Consider the following 6,000-nt stretch of genomic DNA (forward strand, 5'->3'; position numbering starts at 1 on the left):
TCACACTAGATAATGGAACGCAGACTCGGTGTTTCGGGTGGCCTTCGGCACAGCACCGCGTATTGGATGTTCGGATGTGGGAACCTGATTGGCTGGAATGTTCGCAATGCTCGTGCAATGTCCGTGATGCCTGACAGTCGCGGGAAGTAATTTTCTAACCAGATGCTTGGTATATGCCGTCTTAACCTTTCGGTTAAGCCAACTGTGCTCCTTGCAGTCTTCGGCGTAGAACCGTGTATCGGGTAATATGTAATATGTGAGCTTAAATTATTGACTATTTTGAAGCATTTTCTTACATTAGTGTTCGCGTGGATCCAAAGCATGAGCGCATCTTCGGTACATCAGGTTTTCTCAACATAATTTAGGCTTGCTTGATAGAGCCGTTAGGCCATAGCATTTTGATGCATTGAGGGTTTTTAATTTTCACCATCAGGACTCGCAACTTGCAACAGTTCTTTGCACTCATAGCCCAGACAAATGGGTTTTGAACGAATCAGCATTTTGTCTTCGGCTTGTAAGCATTGCAGCACGTCTTTTCCTGGGTGAGTCCGCCAGTCGGATACGCCGGATTACCTGTATATTGCACGATTTGCTTTATCGTGCTTGCCATCGCAACAGTGCATTCAACTGAACCTGATCGGTTCAGTCGAAATCCAACTAAATCCAACGTCCCAGACAAAATCCACCGGAATCGTCGCAAGCATGAAGGGCATTTATTGGTGATACCCTTATCCAAATCTTGGCAGCCATTTTCGCTCACCAAAGTCCAGCAGACGGAATGGAAGCTTATGCGGCATTTTTTAGAGAAAAAGACCGTTTCGTCACTTTCGGTTTCTTCTTTTTTTATCAACGAGTTACTGCCTCCCCACAAACAATACTCATCACAGTCTCTGTCAGAAGGGCATTACGCAGTCGCGGATCTGGTCGGATGTGAGCTGCTGGCAAAACAGCGTTTTCACAGGTTTGGGGTGAGAAGAGTATCTGTTTGCTGCGGGGCGGGGGGGGGGGGGAATTTGGTGGTTTGTGGTGGGGATTGTCACATTAACATGCTAACGTAGTATCTGGTGTTAAGAATTATATACTGCAAGCGAAGCATCGGTTCCACGAAAAGATGATGACGTGTTCTGTCGGGTTATCACCACCTGACATACCAACACGCGACCACAGAAATCGACCTTCAGTCGCTCCTAGTTTAGAGTTTCCCCAATTTGGAAATCAAACATGTCTGTAGTCAACGAAAATTAGCTGAATACCTTAATTTCTGCAACTTGCAGCTTGACATTGCAATCCATGAATCTAACCGACAAGTGCATTCCATACCATACGCATGCCTTCATCCGAGTGACTTTAGAGCTCAAAGGCCAACAACGAAGAATCGAAACTGAGCAAATATTATTCCGTCGCCTGGCGTTTGCATCGGCGGTGGCCATCTTGCCCATCCAGATGTAGCAGAACACACGATAAACGGATGGGACGGGTGGGTGACGTTCATATCCAGCCCTGCAATCTCCAGGTCGTAATGAGCTGACAAAATGTATTTCAAAGTGCTTGTCGCACATTTTAACCACACAGTACCCAACACTCGTTAAAAATATCGATGACTAGTCGGAAGAACGACCATGACAAGCCTGTCACGACGCAGATGACGGTCATGCACGTCTGCGTCGCACTCGTTCACTTCTCGCAGCGCCAGGCAAATTGACAAGACAGGACGGCCAGTCAGGCAGCTGATTCGACCTGTCGGCGGTGTTCCACTGTGCTCCGTGAGCACTCCTCTGGGACGGAGGCCCTCCGCAACAATAACAGCGCAGGTCGTCAGCTGGCGGCATTGCCAATGACGACTCGGACTATCCAAAAAGCAATCATAATCACTAAAAACTATCGTAATCATCTCGAAAATACAAAACGGCGCATCTAGTGCGCGCAATTGGCCTCGGGCCCAATTTCAGAGTTAACGACGACAAACACGGACCCGTAAGGACGTCAGTGATTGACGATAGACAAGCCAGCTATAAATAGCGTAATCATTTACTGCCGCCACGACCTTTCTCTGCCTGCAGAGTTCACTGACGAAAATATACGTAGATTCGTGGTCGGTATTGCACGACGTAACAAGGGTGGTAACAAAATATAGTTATTGCCTTTGATTGCGTCTTCTAAGGCTTAGAGGTCACGCCTATCAGAAGAACCTGCTATAGGTCTACTAAAAAGGCATTGGCAGACATCATATGCGCCTGCGCACATCCTCAATGCACAGAGTGTACTCATTTACGCCCCCCTGAGCGCAGCTCCGGTGTGCCAGCATGCCACGCGTCCAAAAGCAGCGGATCGGCGGCGTCCATTCCATCGGCCCCGAAGATAGCGATCTGGCGGCGTCTGGCGGGCGCCAGCTGTAACCTGACCGCGGAGCCTGTCGAGCCAACTGTGACCTGACCGCGAGGCCTGTCGAGCAACTGTGACCTGACCGCAGAGCCTGTCGAGCCAACTGTGACCTGACCGCGGAGCCTGTCGAGCCAACTGTGACCTGACCGCGGAGCCTGTCGAGCCAACTGTGACCTGACCGCGGAGCCTGTCGAGCCAACTGCCGAGCCAGCCGCAGGCGCCGGTGGCGGTCCTTTGCCGCCTCCCCGCCGGCGTCACAGGGTGCGGACCTGCCCCGGCCGACGGGCTGGCGTCACAGGATGCGGACCCGCCCCGCCCCGGTCACAGGATGCGGACCTGCCCCGGCCGGCGTCACAGGATGCGGACCTGCCCCGGCGGCCGGCGGGCTGGCGTCACAGGATGCGGACCTGCGTGGCTCGGCTGAGCGCGCGGCCCAGCGCCCTCAGAGCGACGATGTCGAGCAGGCCGATGCCGTGCCAGGTCTTGACCCGGCCCAGCCGGCAGAGCGAGGCACAGCGGCGCAGCAGCAGACTGGCGCCGCGCAGACCCAGCTGGGCGGGACCGATCTCAAGCACCTGCCGACATACAGCGATGCGATTTACGACTGGTGGTGTGACGCTGGCGGATAGGAGCACTGGTAGACAGACCACTGGCAGACAGGCGGCGCAGCAAGGTCCTGTCACACCGCCGGCAGACAGGCGGCGGCAGCAAGGTCCTGTCGCACCACCTGCAGACAAGCGGCGGCAGCAAGGTCCTGTCACACCGCCGGCAGACAGGCGGCGCAGCACGGTCCTGTCACACCACCGGCAGACAGGCGGCGGCAGCGAGGTCCTGTCACACCACCTGCAGACAAGCGGCGGCAGCAGGGTCCTATCACACCGCCGGCAGACAGGCAGCGGCAGCAAGGTCCTGTCACACCACCTGCAGACAAGCGGCGCAGCACGGTCCTGTCACACCACCGGCAGACAGGCGGCGGCAGCAAGGTCCTGTCACACCGCTGGCAGACAGGAGGCGGCAGCAAGGTACTGTTACATCGCTGGCAGAGAGGCAGCGGCGGGGAGGTATTGTTTCTCCACTGCAGATATATTTTTATGCCAACTACGCAACTGACAGAAAGACAGTATATCAGAGAGACGCAACTGTCACATCACTGACAAAAAATAACACTGTCACACAACTGGCAGCCCAGTACAATTCTGTCATGATGCTGGAAAATTGTCACCGTCACACCATTGGCTGAAAGACGGTGCCGTGACACTGCCGGTGGAGAGACGACACCATCACATTGCTGACAGAGAAACGGTGCCGTCATACGACTGGCAGAGACAGTATTGTTCTGGCCGAGGGACGACACCGTTGCTCTTGACCGGTAGAGGGACACTACCGGAATATTAATGACAGAAGGATGTCACTATCACACCGCTGGCACAAAGACGATAAGGTCACCCCACTAGTATTGCCTCGCTTTGAGTGTGATGTGACAACCGTTGTAAGTATCTGATGTGCGAATATGCGATCTACTTTCAAATTCTACAGCAATGGCTGGAATGGAGCCGCCGACACATACATTAGCAGGATCGATGCCACAAGTTCCTAAAGCGGCTGTGTGGCTACTGCTGTAGTGGCTAAAGCGGCTGTGTGGCTACTGCTGCCACAAGTTCCTAAAGCGGCTATTTGGTCCGTGTCGCGTGACGGGCGTTTGAACAAATGTTCACGTCTCGTTTATTGTTCGGTGGAAGCGGGTGCACTGACGGCCTAGTGGGAGCAGCATGTTTCATGTTCATCGCTAACGTTCATCGTCGAACCGTCTGTTCTTCTAGAGAAGATACATCTGGCTGTTTCCCCTCGGCAGCTCCGCAATAAGATTCTTCTTCATTCGCAGTTTGCTAGGGCGAGGGCATTTGGAGGCGGTCTGTTCCATCGCGCTCCGAAACTGTTACGGATTCCCAGGCGCCCACTGCGGTGTGGATAGTTGGGACCACAGGCTTCTGCCCATTAAGTAACGATGGCAATTATGCATGCAGTCAGCGGTGTAGTGAGGTTTGCGTTGAAGTGTGTGTGTTTTAGTGCTTATGGACTTAACCTTAATGGTAATAATAGGGGTTTTACGTGTCATCGAATGCCAGGGTCGTTTCTAGACGGGAAGCCCGTAACAAGGACCACGTGGTATACGAAAGTGGCGCGGCAGGGACGGGCGCTTTATCTTTATGTGCTTTACTTTACGGTTTCCTGTGCCCTTGGGCATGCACTGGTAAGGGATCTGATGGCATTCCAAACCAAGCCAAACCAAAACTACCATCACAGCACCGTCAGGGAGACGCACCGTTTCGCCACTGGCAGAGAGACGATGCCACTACACCACTCGCAGAGACACAGCACGCTCGTAGCACTGGCGGAGAAACGATCCAGTAGCATTACTGACAGAGGCGGTCTGTCGCACTGCTGGTGAAGAGATAGTTTCTTCAGTCCCACTTCAGTGAGGGTGTGACAGTACCGGTAGCGGCGGTGATGACGATAGAGCCAATGCTACATTTTCAGGAAACTGGAGGGGCTCAGCCCCCCCCCCCCCTCCTCCCGATTTCTGCGCCCTTGGCAACGTCACACCATTAACAGAGATGGCATGTCATATTGCTGACATCACACCACTGGCAGAGAGCAGATGAATCACGTCAATGACAGAAATGGTGCCGTCACAACGACAGAGCGACGGAACCGTAATGCCGATGATCTTGGGACGACATACCCTTGTGTGTGTGCCATTCTGGCTTGGCAACAGACTCAGCTATAGAGCCTATTCGGCATCGCCTGCACCTGGCTATTCTGATCGAGTGTTCTCTTTTCTCTTGTTTTTCCGTAATTATGTTCCTACCGATTACATTTTGAACAGCTCGCGATGCTCTGCAAATTCGTTGATTTGTATGCACAGCTCCATCATCGTCAGCGTCATCATAATGACAAATCGCTGTCCCAGAACCCACAACGCGTCAAGCCGCCCACGAGTGTGACATGTCACATCTGACCTGAAGTGGGACGTCCGAATGCATGATTAACCAGCACATGTTCCAAGCAAATATTAAATTAATGAAATGTGCCAACGTTCTCACGAAAGCGTCGCAAGCTACAAGCCGCTTCTGCCAGCCTGTTTTCAAGGAAGAATATTAACTCCGGCCCGTTCAGGGCATACGTTTTTTCAGACAAACCGTCGCAATTTTCCGATCGGGCGCGCGCGGACCGTTCGGCGTCCAACACCCAACCATGCGAACATGCCGCCGCAGAGCGCAGCGGAAAAGCGCCCCGCCGAACGAACGCGACCACAGTGTCCGCCAGCGACCGCACAAACCTCCAGCGGCCGCTCAAACCTCCAGCGGTCGCACAAACCTCCAGCTCGGAGAGCGGGTTCTGCGCCAGGATCGCCTCCAGGTCATCATCGACGAGCGGGAAGGGCCGGCAGCGGACGGTGCGGAGGCGGGCGGCGCGCAGCAGCACGGCTCGCAGCGCCGCCGCCTCGGCCGTGACGTCGCGACCCCAGGCTGCCGTTACGCCCGACAGGCAGTCGTACTCGAACGTGTGCAGCCGGCCGAGGAGGGGCGCGCCGGCGGCAGTCAGCGCGCGCGCCGC

The sequence above is a fragment of the Pollicipes pollicipes genome, unplaced genomic scaffold, assembly GCF_011947565.3.
Source record: "Pollicipes pollicipes isolate AB1234 unplaced genomic scaffold, Ppol_2.1 Scaffold_7261;HRSCAF=8764_pilon_pilon_pilon, whole genome shotgun sequence".
Taxonomy (NCBI): domain Eukaryota; kingdom Metazoa; phylum Arthropoda; class Thecostraca; order Pollicipedomorpha; family Pollicipedidae; genus Pollicipes; species Pollicipes pollicipes.